At 43.6% G+C, this 19,647-nt stretch overlaps 1 non-coding gene across 1 annotated transcript; it reads left to right on the forward strand.

Moving 5' to 3' along the window:
• Positions 1-1,950: 1,950 nt before the first annotated feature.
• TRNAR-CCU (transfer RNA arginine (anticodon CCU)) lies at positions 1,951-2,023 on the forward strand. The gene has a single exon. It is a non-coding gene; the product is annotated as a tRNA-Arg (tRNA).
• Positions 2,024-19,647: the final 17,624 nt, after the last annotated feature.

Genomic DNA, 19,647 nt, shown 5'->3' on the forward strand with positions numbered 1-19,647 from the left:
AAATTACTGATTCAATTTCATAACTGGTAATTGGTCTGTTCATATTTTCTGCTTCTTCCTAGTTCAGTCTTAGGAGATTGTACCTTTCTAAGAATTTGTCCCTTTCTTCTATATTGCCCATTTTATTGGCATATAGTTGCTCATAGTAGTCATCACTTCTCAAATTTACCTGATGTTTTTCATGAGAACATTAAGTTCTACTCTCTTAGTAAATTTCATTATTGTATAGTTGTATCAACTAGAGTCACCATGTTATACACTCAGTCCTCAGATCTTACTCATCCTATAACTGAAAGTTGGTAGCTTTTACCAAACTCTCCTTCTTTTCCCCACTTTCCAGCCCCTGGCAACCACTTTTCTACTCTGTTTAATAAGTTTGACTTCTTTTTTTCCATAATAAGTCTTGATATTTGGTAGCCTAAGAAGTCCTTCAGCTTTGTTCTACTTCAGGATTGCCTTGGCCCTTCATATTTTCATATAAATTTTAGAAGCAGTTTGTGCCCCTTCCCTCTTTTTTTTAACATAAATAGCAGCTTGTCATGCACGCATCTTGTTTTTTTCCCTTAACACTATATGTTGGAGGTCTTTATATAATTATATCTAAAGAGCTTCCTTATTTTATTTCTTGAAAGCAGAATAGTATTCTAAAGAAGAATAAGCCATAATTTATTTTAGCAGCCCCTACTGATGGACAATTAGGTTGATTCCAATCTTTTTTTTCATTCATATGTCTAATAAAGACATTAAGACTTTACACAAATTGTTTTCTTTGGGGGTCATAAGTGGAAGTTGTAAGACATTAGTAAGTTGTTCTTATTGTTCATATACTGGGAATATATAAAATATAACAATATAGCATATGATCAAAAAGTCATATAGAGGGATTAGGGAGACCTCTATATGGCTTTTGGCCAGTATTGGCCATTTTAGCAATTATAGTAGCTGATACCAAAAATAACTAACATTTTTGCAGAGCTCTCGTGTCATAGAGTCACTCAATAGTTATCGCACACATATTCATCTCACCAGTGAGGCAAGGATGTATTATCCTTTTCACTTTACAGATGAAGTGCCAAGAGGTTAAATGACTTGCCCAAGGTCTGTAAGGAGAAATGAGGTGGAGTAGCCAGGATTTGAGTTCCAGTTGCCTGACTTGATGTCTAGCATAAAGGCAGCCAAGCAATTATTTCATTTAGCTCTAGGGTGCATTAGAGCTCACTCCACCGTGCAAGCTCCATGCCATAATCTTTTAGATTAATTGCTCAAAACTAAAGCCAAGCTTTCCAGTGGTAATGACTTAACTTGTTAAATATAACCATGACCCTCGGGGGAGTAATATTTTAGATCTAACTATCTTCTTCACTTGGATTAGGTAAGCAACTTTAAACAGGTTTGAAGCAAAAATATTCTATTGATCCACTGTGGGTCAATAAAAAGACACTTGTTAAGGATCTGATTCAACTGATTTCTTCCACATCAGGTACAGGGTGGGCCAGAACCTAGTTCTCAGATTATCACCCACTCATTTTACTAAGTGAATGCTTAATTACATCTTTGAATATTTTGCTTAACTGTGTTTACTAGGTGGAGCCATAGGGGATGTGGCTCTAGCATCTGGAGATTTGTATTTAAAAAACAGGTTGGGGGGCTTCCCTGGTGACGCAGTGGTTGAGAATCTGCCTGCTAATGCAGTAGACACGGGTTCGAGCCCTGGTCTGGGAAGACTCCACATGCCGTGGAGCAATTAGGCCCGTGAGCCACAACTGCTGAGCCTGCGCGTCTGGAGCCTGTGCTCCGCAACAAGAGAGGCCGCGACAGTGAGAGGCCCGCGCACCGTGATGAAGAGTGGCCCCCGCTTGCTGCAACTAGAGAAAGCCCTAGCACAGAAACGAAGACCCAACATAGCAATCAATCAATAAATCTTTAAAAAAAAAAAACAGGTTGGGGACTTCCCTGGTGGTCCAGTGGTTAAGACTCTGTGCTCCTGATGCAGGGGGCCCAGGTTCAATCCCTGGTCAGGGAACTAGATCTCACATGCCGCAACTAAAGAGCCCACATGCCTCAGCGAAGATCCTGCAAGTGGCAGCGAAGATCCCACATGCTGCAACTAAGACCTGGTGCAGCCAAATAAATAAATATTAAAAAAAAAACAAACAGATTGAACAGACCAGGACCCCAGCTCTTGGTGTTATGATGGAGCTTCACATTGGTAGAAAGAGTTGCACAGGCTTCTCCACAACCGATTCATGAGCTGGGACTAGTTTTGAGTTAGGTATCGTCAGGAGTCGTCCCAGGCTCATTCCCTTGGATAAGGGCACCTGGAAAGCCAACCTGGGACCCACGCTAGAAACCGGTTAACTTCTTTTTCAAAATTTGGAGCCCCTGAAGCGCAATCCTCTTGGGCAAGAAGGGTAGTTTAGTTTAAATGGCTCTGACCCCACGTCCTCTGATTCTGTTCAGTTTTGTGGCCATCTGCCTATTGTTGTTTCTGCCTAAAACAAGTAAACTTGGGAAGAATGAGGAAGAAAGATGGCTAGGGCTCTCCAGGCCCACTAAAGGGTCCTATCTATTCTTTTTACATTGCATTATTAATGCAATGACAAGGCTTACTTAGTTACGGGCAGCATAAGATTTTAAAAAATGAATAATACTAACATGGCTAGATGGATGCTTTTTGCATTTAATTATTAACTGATAGAGATTCTGCAGTTTTAATATTTATTTTAAGTGAGAATTTATGGTGACATAGAAAACTGTCTCCCTCCTGACTCCCTACAAATCTTAGGGCCAATTCCAGCCCTATCCCCACATTGGAGGGATGAGTGTACTCTTAGGCACAGCTGGTTGCCAGTTTCCCAGGTTTCCCAGCCTCCTCCTCCAAAGCTTCTAATGCAAGTCTGAGGGCTTCCCAGGGCAGAAGTGGGAGGAGCTTAAGTTTGTGATTGAAAACCCTGGGGATGAGACGGTAGTAGCTTTTCTACTGGTTTTGTCTTGATTTTCTCTTCTAGGTAAAATAATCTTGATCTGGACTATAGCAGTTGGTTCTCCTGAGTACAAAAGACAGTGCATGCTAAATAGTCTTTAGATTTTTTAAAACAAAGACAAGTTCTCTGAGATCCTCATCCTCTAAAGGTCTAGGAAACATCACTTGTCCAAATTATTTAGGTAACATTTTTTTCTCTATTTTTCCCATCTTCCTTCACTCTTCTTATTCTCCATCACTTCCTCTTGTCCAAAACCTCCAGGCAGGCGTCAGGTCAACTTGATTCTCTTCAACTGCAACTTCATCAAGGAAAACTTTAAATCCCATAAAAGTAAGTGATTTGTTATATGTTTACTTCTTCATGTATTTTAAAAATATTCCTACCTATTTAAATAATTTAAGTTTATGTTATTTAAATGTGTGAATTATTTTAGGAACAAATGGAATTATAATTACGAGCAAGTGTCCACTCCTAACTTTTCCTTTGCTGTTATTTTGGCAAGTTCTGCTTTGATTTACTGAAATTTGCTTTCCTCATGGTCTCCAAGACTGCATACATGGCGTGAGTGCCCTTGTCATGCCTCGGATCCTCACAACAGGAACATGGGAGGTAGCCTTTAGAAAGCTGGAAACAACACTATTGTGGGGTGAAAAAAGACTGAGGTCCTCAATTTCACTTTTCAAGCTAATAACCTGTGATCTGTGCAAGTTACTCAAACTTTTTAAACACTGCTATCCTTATAGGTTATTAAAATAGAAACTGAGGCGTATTAAAAATTTGAAGAGTTTATTTGAGCAAAAACTCATTCAAATCAGGTGACACCAAACTGGACGTGGTTAGGAGAGCTCTGCTGACAGAAGTAGGGAAAAGACATACAGAGAAGGTGCAAAGCATAGAAAGAAAATTGTGAGACTGGCTGTAGCTTAAAGCCCCCCATTGGCTGTTTGTGATGGATTGCCTTTAGGTTTTGATTTTTCTACTTAGACATTTCAGCCTTAAGTTTTGGTTTGCTTATGTAGCCGCCAAAGCTTTCGGGCCACTTTACTCCACTGTCCTCCTTGTTTAATGAATTTTATGGGTAAAATGGAGGTAACACATAACTCGCAACGTCGTTGAAAAATTAAGTACAAAACAAAGGCAAAATCATCCAGCAAGTAGACATTCAGTTCATTCATTTGACAAATATTCATTGAGGGGATTTATTGTCAAGCACTTGGAACTAAATAATTGAAGTGGACAAAACAGACAAAAATATATTGCCTTGTAGAGTTAACATTGTAGGCATAATAAGTACATGGTATAATATGTTAGAAGTTACAGGGCAAGGTCATACTGGAGGGCAGGGCTGAGGGATCAGGAGGCCAGGTAGGTCACACTGCACAGGTGACATTCAAGCAGATTTGAAGGTGACAGAGGTTCCCCATGCTGCTGTCTAAGGAAAAGCATTCAAGGTAGAGAGAACAGCCAGTGCAAAGGCCCCAAGTGGGAGCAACCCTGTCTTGTTGCAGAAGCAGCAAGCAGGCCATGTGTTGTGCTGAGTGGGTGAGCGGGGAGATGGCCGGAGATGGAGTCAGAGAGGTGAGGGATCAGGAGGCAAGGTCAAGTGAGCTTTGTAGGCCATTCAGGGACTCTGGCTTTTCCCTTTCTTTCTTTCTTTCTTCTGAAGTACACTTGATGGGTAATACTATGTGTTACAGGTGTACAATATGGTGATTCACAGTTCCTGAAGGTTATACTCCATTGATGGTTATTATAAAATCTCTGGGTTTTGCTCTGAGTGAAACGGGGCGTCAGTGCAGGGGTTTGATATGACTCCCATTTAACAGGATTTTTCTGGCGGCTGCGCGGAGACAATATCAGACAAGGGTGGAAGCAGGGAGAACTGTTAGGAGGGTATTGCCGTAATCTAGGCGAGATGATGAGGCGGTGAGATCCGTGAGAAATGGTCAGAGATCGTGGATAAACTGTAAGTGGAGAGCCAACAGAATCTCCTGACTGATTCTAGGTGGAGAGAAAGAGGGTGATCAAAAGGACGTCAGGTTTCTGTCTTTATGCAGAGAGTGTATTTGGAGGGGGTGGGGGGGAGGGGGTTCCCCTGTTTAAATAAAATTGCATTTAATATAAACCCCCCCCCAAAAAAAAGGACGTCAGGGATTTGGGCCTGAAAGGAAGGATGGGGTGCCAGTAACCGAGGGACGGTCGGGATGCTGGGGAAGGTGAGGGACCTGGATTTCACTCTGGACTGATGCTTGGACTGGGATGTCGACTCAGTGATGTCTCTTAAATGTTCCCGTGGTGATGCCAGGCCAGCAGTGGGTAACGAAACACGGCAGGGGAGAGCCCTGGGTGGTGGTATTTATTTGGGAGTCATAAGTCTGAGAGATGGGCTTTAAAACTGTGAGTCGGGAGCAGCCTAGAAAGGTAAGGGCAGGAACAGAGCGAGGAGGTCCTGGGGCCCCAGCGATAAGAAGGGAAAAGAGGAACCAGGGGAGGAGGCTATGAGGAAGCATCCAGTAGGCAGGAGAAAAATCCAGAGGGTGTGGTGTCTTGGAAGCCAAGTGAAAGGAGAGCTTTGAGGCCGAGAGCGATCCCGGTGTCACAGCTGCACAGCGACCAGGTAAGATAAGCCGGGAACGCCGCTGGCTTTAGCTTCACAGGGGCCGTTGGTTACTAATGCGAGCAGTTTCGGTGGAGTGATGGGGATGGTTTAAGAGAGAGTTGGGGAAGAATCGTGGCCCTCAAGTGCAGGTAATTCTTTGGGGATTTTGGCTGCGGATGAGAGCGGAAACTGCTGGGAGCAGAAGGAAGGTCAGAAAGAGGTTTCTTTTCTTTCTTTGTATTTTTTTAAGATTGGAAAAATTACAGCTTTTTGGTGTGCAAATAAGAGTGATTCAGTAGACAGAAAAACTGATAATGCAGAACCGGGTAGAATTAATGGGGCAAGCATCTTGAGTACAGGAGAAAGGATGGGATTAAGTGGCTTTGGACTGGAGCACAGAAGGTGAGGGGTCAGCAAACGCTTTCTAGAAAGGACCAGATAGTAAATATTTTAGTATTTGCGGGTCCCACGGTCTCTGTCGCAACTGTTCTGCTGTGGCTCTAAAGCCGCCGTGGACGATCCATTAAATGAATGGGCATGGCCATGTTCCAATAAAACTTCGTTTCATTTCATCGAAATTTTAATTTCATATAATTTTCACATGTCGCAACATATATTCTTCTTTTGATTTCCCCTCCTTCGACTATTCCAAAAGTCAACGGCAGGCTGTACAGAAACGGGCAGTGAGTTGGATTTGGCCCCCAGGCCAAAGTCTGCCAACCTCCAATCTATGTACCTGACAAGAGTAACCCAGACGGGTACAAAGAAATTGGATGGAAGTGGTGAGGGGAATCTGAATTCTCCGGAGTGCTTCAATTTTCTCAGTGAAGTAGGACCCTGAGAAGGAGGATGAGTGAGAAAGTATAGAAGATTTGAGGAGAGAAGCAAAGGCATAAAATACAGAGCGTGGATTGACCAGGAACATCTAAGTAGAACGAGTCTCCCTGCAGCCTTAAGTCCCCTTTTGAAGTTTGCGGTCTTGAGCCTGAAGTCAAATCTGTTCAGGGGAGGTTGTGTTTTTCTGCAGCCACGATACAGAGTTGTCACAAAGTTGGGCTTGAGAAGCTGTGGTTCTGCCAAAGGAGTTTCAAGTAGGAGGAAGCAAAGTTAAGAGTTTTCATCTAAGAGACTATAGATGATTGTAGGCTTATGAGAGATTTAACAAATAATAATACAGGACGCCCAATTAAATCTGAATTTCAGATAAACAACAAATGCGTTTTTAGTGTAAGCCTGTCCCATGATTAGGAGGAAGAGAGAAGATAAAGCAGTCCGGGGAGGTGTGCAAATTGGGACATCAATGGATTGGAGGTCTTGTCTGGGAACGAGTGTTGGGGAGGACCACCAGCAAGGACAAGGTAGAGTCGAACACCTGACCTTGAGATGTTGAGCAGTGGCAGCTACCGGTCATGACAAATGTTAGGGTTCAGCCACTGGAGGAATGAGTGGCATTGGGTGGAGGAGGAGATCATTGGAGGTAAGGAATTCAAGGAACTGTTGTTCAGGGGGATCGTATACATTGATAGCGTATGGATAGCGCCATGGATGACAAACAGTTCACACTCACCGTGTGTCCAGCACTATGTGGGGACATGAAGTAAAGATTAATCAGGATTCCAGTCCAGCGTGACCTAGAAAGGGCACTTAGAGCTAGATCTTGGGCCCTTGGATGTGATGCTAAGAACTTCAGACCACTGCTTTAACATCCCTCCCCTCCTGCGTGAAGGAAAGTAGCAAATCAATGAAATCAGTACACCTCACCCGATTTGACATACCTGAATATGAAAGTGTTTAAAATACTTGCAACACATTATGTTATGATATATATATGGGGGTTGGGTTAGCTGCAGTTAGGTTTTTTGTAAGCTTTCATAATCTTCTGATTACTTTTAAATGAAAGTAATTTAGAAAATACTTGAAGGACATTCTTTTTAATTTGCCCGGAACAAGTGAGTAAAATTAGACTGAATAAAAAGAGGAAGGCTGAACCCTAAAATAGGCCTGTGGTTGGTGCTGCAGGGTGGGTTTCAGGAGGGCTTAGGGAGGAGCCAGCAAGGGGGGTTGTGACCCGAACCAGGTGTAAGTTCTGACCTTCCAGAAGAGGGAAGAGGCAGGCAAACATTTTCTGCTAACTCATGTCCCTGTTCCACTTCAACGTGAGCTCACCACTCCCCTTCCCCTTCGCACACCCAGGTTGTCCCTGGGATTTGGAAACAAAAGCTCCAAGGAGACACACAGGGGCTTTAGAGTTTTCAAAGTACAGTCCACTCGGCAAGATGTTGGCTAAGATGTGTGGCCACCTCTTCAGAAGGTGAGCTCTTGTTATCCAATCAGAAATTTAAAATGATTCGGTTATTATGATTATGATAGAATAAGCTCAGGAAGAAAATACAGACTCAGTAGAGAAGCAGCAAACCCACAGCAGCTACAGAGATCCTCACTGGGCTCTGGAGGGGATGGAAGAACGGTACGGGAGAGGGACTGGGTGATGGTTAAAAACCCTCTAACCTACCTCTGGAGACTAAGTTCCCAGGGAGCAGAGAAGGGGTTTGCGCGCAGCTGTGTCCTCAATTCCTAGAGCAGCTCCTGACAGAGAGGAGATGAATAATACTTGTCGAGTGAATAAATGAGTACAGAACAGTGAAAGAAAACCTGGGGAATCTCCTAGGCTACCTTTGGCCACTTAACCAGATGTGTGGCCTGGGGCGAGTTAATTAGCATCTCTGAGCCTCAGTTTCCTACACCTCCACACCTTCTGCAAAGCAGAAATGAGGTAGCACTTAACTTTTAGCAATAGAGGTTGTTGTGGGTTACTGATAGGAAAAGAGATGGGGTGTGGTCTTTGCGTGGTGGGAGCATTTTTTTAGAACTAGCTTGAGAATTTTAAAAGGGGGCGGTGCTTTAAAATTTTGGGAAATCCTGGAACTTAGAAGAAAAATTTTCAAGTAAAGTTAAAAAATTATTTACTTTCTATTATATATCAACTCATATGGAAGACAGTTATATACATTATTTGCAGAAAATCCTTGGGGATAGGCAACATCCTAGGAAAAAACATAACAAGTATGTAAATGGCTAAACAGCAGCATGTAAACAGGGGGAATAGGGCTTCAAACCAACATTCAGGTTTAAGTATCTTGGAATGTTAAAGGCAAATTTAGAGGGTTAGTCCCATCTCCCACGCAGAGCCCAAACCTTCTCTGCAATAGTGAAATCTAGATTTGGAGCCAGAGTTAGACCTCTTAAGACAGTCCAATTCATTTTGAATTAGTCTAAGGTTTTTCCTTCCAAAAAATTCAAGCTAGCCTCGAGCAATTTCCCCTCTCTGGCCCTGGCTCTGACCTCCGCAGCTGCCCTGAGGAAATCCAGACCAGCCAGAAGGACAAGGGGTCGTGTCCTTCTGACCATCGTTACTGCTTCCCACAGCCGTGCACGCAGGGGACACCCAGGAAATGCTTGCTGCCATGAACCTGGCCTTGCCTTTTCTCACAATGACGCCTAAGAGATGAAATAGCCCCAGTCTCCAGCCCTCCAAGATCAGTGCTGCTTTTGCCCTCTGAGATCCTGGCTCCAAGCCTTGACCTGAAAACCCCCTGGGAAGATAGGTTTCTGCTCTCATTAACTCAGTCGGTCAAGAAGCACCCACTGAGTGCCTACTACGTACCAGGCGCTGTTGTAAGTGCTGGGAACCTATCTTCTAACAAAATAGGCAGATTACCCTTGTATCTTCTGTGTGAGAAAGTAGAGAATACACAACGAATATAAGATCTTCCAGAAAGTGATAAGTGGTAGTGGAAACAAAATGGAAGCAGGTAAGAGGAATTGAGAGTGTCAGTGGTGCTTTCAATGTAAGTGGGATGGCCATGTCAGCCAAGAAGAGGAGGTGATGAAAAGGTATCCATGAGATCATTGTGAGGGGGAGTGGCAAGGGAACAGGCTGTGTAAAGTGCTGAGGTGCCAGCCTGCATAGTGGGGGGGAGCAGAGTGAGCTCGGGGGAGCAGGGGACCCATCACAGAGATGCTGTCAGGCGGATGCGGACTCGGGTTGCACCGTCCCCAGCAGGAGCCTCCAGCCACGTGGGGCTACCCAGCTCTTGAAATGTGGCTATGACCCACTACATTTCAAAGATTTTGAATGAAAATAAGAATGGGACATTTCTCAATTTTTACGTGGATTCCATGTTGAAACGGTAACAATTTAGAGATACTGTGTTAAATAAAATATACTATTACAATCATGTCACTTGTTTCTTTTTATTTTTTTATTATGGTTACCAGGAAGTTTAAAACGCCACATGTGGCTCCTAGTCTGTTTCTATTGGATGGTATTATTCTAGGGTCTTGCACACCCTTCTAAGGACTTTGGCTTTTATTCCAATTGAAATGGGGATCGCTTGGAGAGCTTAGAGCAGAGGAGTGACAGGATCTGGCTTTTTACAAAAGGATCACTCTGGCTGCTGTATTGAGATTAAATCGCAGGAGGTCACTCATGGAAGCGGGAGCCCCTTCAGGAGGCCACGGCAGTGATGCAGGGGAGATAATGGTGGCTTAGCCCAGGGGGGTAGCGGTGGAGGCGGTGAGATGTGGTTGGAATCGGATGTATTTTGAAAGTAGTGCCTACAGGAGCGCCTGCAGGATTAGACGTGGGATGTGAGAGAACGGAAGGAACCAAAGGTGCATGCAGTGATTTTGGCCTGAGGAGCTGGAGGGATGGGGCTGCCATTGCCTGAGGGAGGAAGACCGTGGGCAGAGCAGCGGACTGTCAGGATGTCAATTTGGGTGTCAATTACGGTCACGTGGAGATGCTGAGCCAACAGCTGGGGGTTAGAGGACAGCGCCCAGGGGAGAAATTTGGGAACTGTAATATCTGAGTGGTCTTTAAAGTCAGGAGACGGGAGGAGCTCACCACGGGAGTGCAATAATATTGAGAGAAGACGGCTAAGGACTGAATTTAAGAATATGAGGTTGGGGAGAAAAGGTGGAATCAGCAAAGGACTAAGAACAGAGGAGGCAGATGGTGGTGACCTGGAGCCAAGGAAGAATGTGTTTCCAGGAGAGGCAAGAAGTCAGCATGTCCAGTGCGTCTATAGACAGAGTTAGGATGAGGATGGAGAGCTGACCATTGGGTTTAGATGATGTGGAGGTCAGGAGTTTTTTGGAATAGTCTGAGCAAAAGCCTGATAGCAGTGGGTTTGCCCGAGAATGGCAGGAAAGACTCTGAAGACAGCGAGCATGGAAAACTCCAGGAATTTTACTGGAAAAGGGAGGAGAGAGATGAGGCCATAGCTGACAGGTACTTGGAGCCAGAGAGGGATTCTAATTAATGATGGGGTAGATAACAGCAAGTTTGGGTACTCGTGAGAATAACACAATAGAGAGAGGGAAACTGATGACGTCGGGTAAAGGTGGACCATTGCTGGAATCAGGTTCCCATGGAGATGAGAGGGGATTCCATCCAGGGCACAGGCAGCCTTGCCTGTAGGAGCCACGGCCGTTCCCCTTCACTAACAAGTAGGAAAGCCAGCTGTAAGGACCTGGATGCTGGTGGGGACGTCACGGAGGGTCTCTTCCAGCTGCTTCATTTGCTCAGAGAAGTGGGAAGCAAACCCATCAGCTGGGAGAGGCTTTGGAGGTCTCGCAGAGTGAGTTCAAAGTGTAAAATAGGTGTCCAGGAGAGAGTGAGAGAGAAAGCACTGGGGAAATAGGGGCTGATTAACCGCCCCCCTCCTTGGTACTTTCGGAAGTGGGTTTAAAGTGAGAGCAGTCGGCATGGTGGTGTGTTTTCTCTAGCCACTTTTCACGGCAAAGGGCCAGGAGTAGAGTAAGCCCAGGGCTGTGGCTCCTGCCAAGGTGTGAGGGGGCCCTCAAGGGAGCGATCCTAATGCCTGACCACAGACTTGACTCGTTCAAACAAATATTTGCCGAAGGGCCGCTGTCATCACAGCAGTTAAGGTAATAAAACTGCTTTTGCGCTCAATTTACGTTATGCGTATGTCGCCAACTCAACCGCCTCTCTGGTGACGGTGCGTGCTCTTGCACTGCTTCCCCGTGGCCCTGGCAGGAACTGCAGCTGCTGAGGCGCCAGATGAGACAGGGCTGCCGCCTCCTGGCCAGTTTCTGCTACTGCAAATACGCCAGGACCACATCTACAACTAGCTTCTCGCGGCCCTGGGCTGGTGAGCGGTAAAAACAAGGACCCGACCAAAGGCTAGTGCTGGGCACCCAGGACCTCTGCTTTTCCCCACCCCTCCGTCTTCCATTCTCACTCTCAGTAAGGAGCAACGTAATCCCTACTAAAGGACGCTCCTTTCCTGGGAAGGTTTCCACCTTAGCAGACAACTTTAAGTATCCAAAAGCCCTCAAGAGCCAAGGAAATGAAACAGTCATTGAATTTCAAGCATCTGTGGAAAATCAATGCAGGAAATATTTGAGATGCAAAAGTCTGCCTCGTGGCTACTCATCCACATACTACCATATAGATGGTATATGAGTATTTTTGTTCTCTTTGACTTTGGTTTCACTCTCTGGTTAGTAGGTTTTGCTGATTTCACTTTCCTACTTGTTATTAATTTTTCATTTCACTGTTATATTTACAATCTCTCAACTATACTTCAATAAAAAATACAATAAAAGAAAGATAAAAAAGAGTTCACTGTCATGGAAAACCATCACATAAAATATTAAGATTAGAAAGACCTTAAGATGTTGTCTAGCTTATATTTCTGTGCCTCACAGTGAAATTGTACTCAGGAAGTGACTTCTAATGCTCGTCACAACTGCGGACAGGCAGTGCGGACAAAGGGACAGGGTTGAAGCTGGTGTTGTCAGACCGCTGGTGGGGTCCCTGGTACCCCACCTGGTGATGAGCTAATGGCTGAAGTTCTCACCTTCTTCATCTATAAAATTGCACAAATAATCACCCTGCCCATCTTGTAAGATGGTTGTAAAATCACATGTTGTAATTCAGATCAAAATAGTTCATTAATGGCGCACTGCATTGTGTATTCAAAGATAAGTTTATGGAATTTGCCAGGAATTTTGCTACACGTTATGTGGAATGTGCAGTACCTTCAGTCCTTCTCTAAATTCAGAACATTCCCTGATATTATGAAACTTACAATTCAGTAATATCTCTTTAGAGAAGAGGGGAAAACAACAAAGACAAAAATCTGACTTTTTTTTTTTGAACACTGGAATTTACTTCTCGAATTTGAAATAACTCAGTGCATACTTCTCTGATCCACGTCTACTGCCATTAGCTCTATTTTGCTTTTTGCTTGGCTGATGTAGTTTCTCTGCCCTTTAAATGAAGGCTTGAAAAGCTTAAATGCAGTGGAAACATCCCAAATGTCCATCAGCGGATGGATAAGCAAAATACGGTAAATACATACAATGGACTATTATTCAGCTTTAAAAAGAAATAAAATTCTGAAACATGCTACAACATAGATGAAACTTGAGGATTTTATTCTAAGTGAAATAAGCCAGACACAGAAAGACAAATACTGTATGATTTCACTCATATGAGGTACCCAATCAAATTCATAGAGATGGAAGGTAGAATGGTGTTTGCCAGGACCTGGAGGGAAAGGGAAGTTATTATTTAATTGGTATAGACTGTCAGTTTTGCAAAATGAAAAGAGGATTGGAGATGGATGGTGGCGATGGATGCACGACAGTGTGAATGTACTTAATGCCACTGAACTGCACACTTAAAAATGGTTAAAATGGTAAATTTTATGCTGTGTATATTTTACAACAATTTTTTTTAATGGGAAAAATAAAGCAGACTAAGTGCATTGTAAGTGTGTAAATCCAGAATTAAAAACAGCTGTGCATACTTTTCTAGTCTTACACGTCTGCCACAAACAGTAAGCATTCTATACACCTGTGGGGCTTGTTGAATTGCACTGGATTTCTGCATATCAACTTTCAAGTGACTTCAATGAATTTTTCTCAAGGTTGAGCTTTCTGGACGAAGTTTGAAGGCATTATAAGAAAGATGACTGAAATAGCTTTCAATAAATACTAAGTTTCAAGTATTACATTAGAGAAAAAGAAAGAATTACAGGGAGTCACTTTCAAAATGAGTCCATTTCAGCCGAATAGTGTTTCCAGCCCTCTAAATGACTGGGATTGCTGGTAAATGTCAGCCCTTCCATTAGCAGGGACCTTGGGCAATCATCTGGTCCAGCCCGTGCCTTCGGGCAGGTAAGATATCATCATCCCATTTTGCAGATGTGGCAATCCTTGTGCCCAGAGAGGCAAAGAAACTTGTGTCAAGTCACACAGAAAGCGGAGGAGTGGTGTCCAGAACTCGGGGCTCCCGCTTCCCAGAACCTGTGCTTATTTCTGCTGCATCATGCTCTGGTTTACGTAACTTCTCTGAGTCTCCGTTTTCCCACCACATTCTAGAGTGAAAATGTATCCGTTCTAATTATTGTGTAAAAATTCTTTGGGTGTCTCAGGCTGTTGCTTATCTGGGAAAAGGTGGGTGGTTATCTGGAATCAAGTTCTGGATTCAAAGTCTAAAGACAAGAATCTGAGCCTGTGATCTTGGATGAATTGGTTAACCTCTATGAATCTGACTCTTTATCTGTTTAAAAATATGTCAATTCAAAGTGTTTTTGAAAGAGTCAAGTGAGGCTTGTTAGTGCATGTATTTTGTATAGTATAAAGAAAAGAGTTTTCAAAGAGTAGTCCATGAAGACTTGGGGGTTCCCCAGACCCTTTCAGAAGGGTTCCAAGAGCAAAACTATTTTCATGATAATACTAAGCTGTTACTTGCCTTTCTTCACTGCAAATTTCTCACAGGTATGCAGTGGGGTTCCCAGAGGTTACATGGCAGGTGGTTTTGTAACAGATTGAATGCAGGAGCAGAAATGAGATGTCCAGCTGTCTTCTATTAGGTTAGATTGTAAAAAAAAAATAGGCAGAAATGTTAAACAATGTGACTCTTCTCAATTTTTTGTTTTGAATATAGTTATTTTCATTAAAATGTTATTTATGTTAAAACGTAATGGGTTATTACTATTATTTTAGATGAATTAATAAACATTTCAAAATTTTTTCAGTTCTAATTTCTAATATGGTAATATTGACAGATATAACCGCATACACAAAAGCTCTTTGAGGGTCTCAATTTTTCAGAGTGAAAACTGTCCTGAGAGCCAAAAGTCTGAGAACTGCTGCTATAAAGTACTGTACAAATAGTAGATATTTTTACTTTATATCATTGACCTTTAAAGAAAAAAAGTATCACATGATTAAAAAAAAGGATGCATGCGTCTTATGGAAAAGTTAGAGAATTGTAGATAAGTAGAAAGAAGGAAATAAACAGTATCAATAATCCTATAACACAAAGAACAACTGTTACCATTTTTGTTGCACTTTTCTCAGTATTCTCTCATTGTAAATATCTAGCCTCTGATCTTTACAGGCTTCCTCGGTCTTCAGAGTTTAAATTGGGGTGGCACGGGGAGTTTGGGGAGGTTATTCGCTGGCCCTCGGACCACCCCCAGGATCTCGGCTCCGCCCCAGTCATCTCTGGTTGTTTCATCGGGTGGTGTCTCGTGTTTGCTCATCACTGAGTCTTTGGTTACAACACGTCCATCTTTTCCTTCCTCTTCTGCTCTGCTGCTTCGGAGCCGGGGCTGCTAAGGTCCGCACAGCCCGCCGCCTCCTGCGGGTCAAGCATCTCCATCTCCGCGGGGCGTACCCCCCACTCCCCCATCCCCCCACCCACCCCAGTGCAGTGGGCGGGAGCTCCGGGGCTACGTACGGAAGTGGTGGGCGCTGGGTCTGCTGGAATCGGTCCTGGGTGCTGAAAACCCTGGCTGTGGGCAGGGCCTCCCTCCTTGAGCTGTATTTTGTCCGACGGGCGCTGATGGTGTGCAGTTTTACCGAAAGCATCTTCTTCCTCATCATCTCCCTTCGATTCTTGCCCACTTTCTAGTCCTGAGCTAGGAGCCCCGTGGAGGGCTGGAGACGGGGCAGTTTGCACACTGAGCGCCAAATATCGCCAGAAAGAGCCTCCCTGTGACGGCCAAGTTTCAGAACTTTAGGACTTGGTACTTTATAGCGGCAGTTCTCAAACTTTTGGGTCTCAGGACCAATTTTCACTCTTAAAAGTTGAGACCCTCAAAGAGTTTATGTGTCTGTGGTTATATTTGTCAATATTTACCATAATAGAAATTAGAGCTGAAAAAATGTTTTAATATTTATTAATTCATCTAAAATAACAGTAACAACTTATTACATTTTAACAAATAATATTTTTATGAAAAATAACCGTAACACCATTTTTTATGAACTATAAAAAATTTTTACGAAAAAAATTGGGTACCTCACTCTTTCATAGAAATGGTGAGATCATATTCCTGCTCCATTTGATCTGTGGTTCGTAAGTTTTTCTTTTAAAAAATTGGTGTTGATTTCCTAATTTGCAAAAATGTTTAAGAAACAGCATAGTTTTCTCAACCCTGCCAGTACCCACATTGTTATCAACCTGTAGGACATCTCATTTCTTGCCTTTGAGCTCAAAACAAAAGGACAGCAAAATATTTGCTGGAAATTGGAGACAATCTACCACTATGAATTTGAGAACTTGTTTGTTTTTGATTTTTTTCCATTTTTGGGGGGTTGACACTTGGGTTTGTGCTTGTGATTTTGATATTACATACACGTATGTTAGTCATCATTTCTATTGGCAAAACAGTTCTCAAGTCTTTAATATTTTAAAATTTCACAATATTTTCCGAAAAGCACCATGACAGCCAGGGACTTTCCCACCTGAACCACCGACTATGGATCTCAACAGCAGACCATGTTTGTCTTGTCTGCCCAGAGATTTGGAAAGAGAATGCTAAGTCAGCCTCTTCTTTCTCAGAACAGATACGACTCAGAATCCACTTTAAAATGATGCAGGTTCTCTATAGAACTGAGGTATTTAGACAAAACTTGGAGACTCTCCATGTGAGAATCACAAATGGCTTAAAATTTGAGAAACCCTAAGGGAAAAATCCAAAGTTCTGTTTTACACAGCACAGAAAAGCGATCTCTGAGAGGTCCCTTGGTTACTTGCTTTAAAGCTGCCTGTGCTACCTAAATGTCTCATTGGGCGAATGATGGCTGTTCTCTGGGTCCTGCACATTGACTCAGGTGAGACATTAACAAGCATTTTCTGATTTTACGGGGTATCAGACAAGTGCCTTAGGGTGCCCACCTTTAGAAGCATAAATAACAGGGACAGTGCTTTATTTTGAAGTCTGGGCTAATTTCAGGCTTACTTAGACAGGAGATGTGTTAGTACATCTCTAACAGGTGCAAGTTGAAGCTGCTCATCTTTAAGGGCTGAGAGTGTAGATGGTCTTTGGGGATCACGTGACTGGGAAGGAGCGGTTAGGGCTGGCCTCGGGCTTGCCTGAATCCAGGTTTCTCTCCTTCCTCTCCCTTTGTCTGTCTCTCTCCTCTGCTTTTTGCTCCCTTGTTGGTTTCATCTCTCAGATCTGTCATGTGGCCGCAGCGGTGGCCACAGCAGCTCTGAGGTCAGGCTTACAATTTGGCATCTGAAATGAAAGAGCAATACCTCCACCTCTGATTTGGAAAATTCCAGGGAAGAACTGTGTAGGTCAGACTGGGTCCCATGCCAGAAGGGACAGAAAATTCTGATAAACAGCCTTGGGGGAGGAAAGAAATGTTCTGAAAAATGGTGAGGTAAGGAAGCAGGAGAATCTTGATGCCAGAAGGGGCTGGTATGTCAGACAGACTTACTCTATCAGGAAGGGAATGCCTTTTAACGTCATTCTTCTCTAGTTGATATTTCTTCTTTGACCAAGGTCAGTTTGCTGATGCCAAGAGATTTGTTACTTCACAATCTTAGAAAGATCAAGTTACTTAACCTTTCTGTGCCTGTTTCCTCATACGAATATGGCTTAATAATACTATATCTCATGAGGTAGTTGTGAGGATTACAGAATAACATCTACCTCACAGGGATGCTCTAAGGACCAAGTGCTTAGCGTGGCCCCTGACACATAGTAAGTGTTTGGTCAAGGAAAGCTGTCGTGATTACCATTGTTATTAATAACAATGACAGAGATCCAATTAGGAGAATCTGGGCAAGAATGTAGGGCATGGCCTTAAGAGAGCAGAAGTGCCGTCACCTGTCTGGGACATACGGTCAGAGCTCAGCTAGAGTGTGAAGACGGAGCACCTTAGTTCCCCCCGTGTCAGAGTGGGGTTTGTTCTTGGGACAAGGATGGATCTGCTGCTGAGTCTGGGATTCCAGCAGATCCTTCTGTAAAGAGAAGAAGAGTGGAAGATACCAACCTCACCTTGAAGGAAATAGCAGCTTAGCAGGGAACTAGCACTAACGGGCATGAACAGTTAAAGCAACAGTACGTACAGTCGTATTACAATCATGCAAAGTAAGACCTGCATTTGGTGAGGTACGTAGGAAAACAAGAGCCTGAAAGGAATGACCGAAATGTTACCTGTGGGAATCTCTAGGAGATGGGAACATGAGTTGTTGTTGTTTTTTAAGATTATGGGTTTATTTTGTAATTAAGAAAAAAAAGTGCTAGTTTTAAGTGATGTAAGACAGCTTATAACTCAGTTAAGAGTTCTGGAACACCACTGAAGTGAGAAATCCTGTGTTCTAGACTAACATGGGAAGACATCATAAGGGGTGACATTTTGGGGACTCCTGAAGGATGGATGGGGTATAGATGTATGGAGGGGAGAAGACAACTCTAGCGAGGGGCCCTGAGCAAGTGGATAATCATGGCAGGTTCAATTATCACCTTATTGCCTCTCAGCTCCACGTCCACTCTGCCCTGCTTCCTGATTCTGGAGCTGGACCCTATGGACATTTCTCTTTGGCCAGCTGGCACAATGCCAGGCTCTGTCCTGCTACCATTGTTCAGGGGGTGGAGAAAGATCCTGACCAAGGAGGGCCTACAAAGAGCAGACCAAGATTAGCCAGAAAAAGCACAAGAAAATCATGAAGGGTCTTAAACTCCAGATGGAAGAGGAGTTCATTCGTGAACCGAAAGCCTAGTGAAACATCTTCCCAACATTGCCAAAGGTCTCCCAGGGCCTAACACAGCCGGTGAGGCTTCCCCAGCATCTTGTCTTCCGGTGTGCTCATTCCTTGCCCCGATGGTCTGGACCTTTCCTACAGGTACCGACTTCTCATCAGGCTGAGCACACACTTGTCATACCACTTTACCTTTGCCTATGGTGTTGCCACTACCTAGAGCAACCTCGTTTACTCCTTGATGCCTTGACTATTTGTCCTTCAAAAGGCTGATCAGGCATCCTACTGATGTAAAAAGTTTCCCCTGAGTCTCTTTCCTCCAGCTTAAAACCTTCCCCCTGTACATCCTACTAGACTACCTCTCTTCCATGCGTCATGCTATCTTAGGCTGATTCAGTGTCTGCTCATCTTTTCCACCACTGAACTTCTTCATGGCTTTAATGATCCCCTGTATCTCCAGAGACTAGCAGACTGCCTGGAACATGGCAGGTGAACTGAACCAATGTGGGCTGTGCCCCAACTGCTGAGAATGTCTTTTGAAGGCAGGATTATATTATTCTGGGAGATTAGAACACTCAGAATTAGTGGGGCGTCATTGTTAGGGGCAGGACAGCATTTTAGTGCTTCTCGTTTGGGAGATGTTGGTTAACCAATATCTATTCCAATAAATTCCGTCACTGTCACGTTTCTCTCTGTCTGTCTTCTCTCCCTAGTACACATGCAGAGGTAGATGGTGGAGGAATTAGAATCTACCGTTAGTCGGTCTGCCTTGGGCTCAAACTTTGAAATTACAAGAAGGAAAACATCTGGACTTCCTCATGAGAATCTTTGCAATGTCCATTTCTGTTAAAATGCCTTTTTGACATAAACAAGGGGAAAGTTCATAGGCGTACTATAGAATATTCATCACATTGCTGGCATTCTGCAAAGAATTGGGCTGGTTAAGTGGCTCCCAGGTCACTCTTACCTATCCCAAGCTGAGAGCATCTAGATTTTGATTGGATTATTGCCAGAGCTCATTAGCA

Source organism: Balaenoptera ricei, chromosome 11 (genome assembly GCF_028023285.1).
Source record: "Balaenoptera ricei isolate mBalRic1 chromosome 11, mBalRic1.hap2, whole genome shotgun sequence".
NCBI lineage: Eukaryota > Metazoa > Chordata > Mammalia > Artiodactyla > Balaenopteridae > Balaenoptera > Balaenoptera ricei.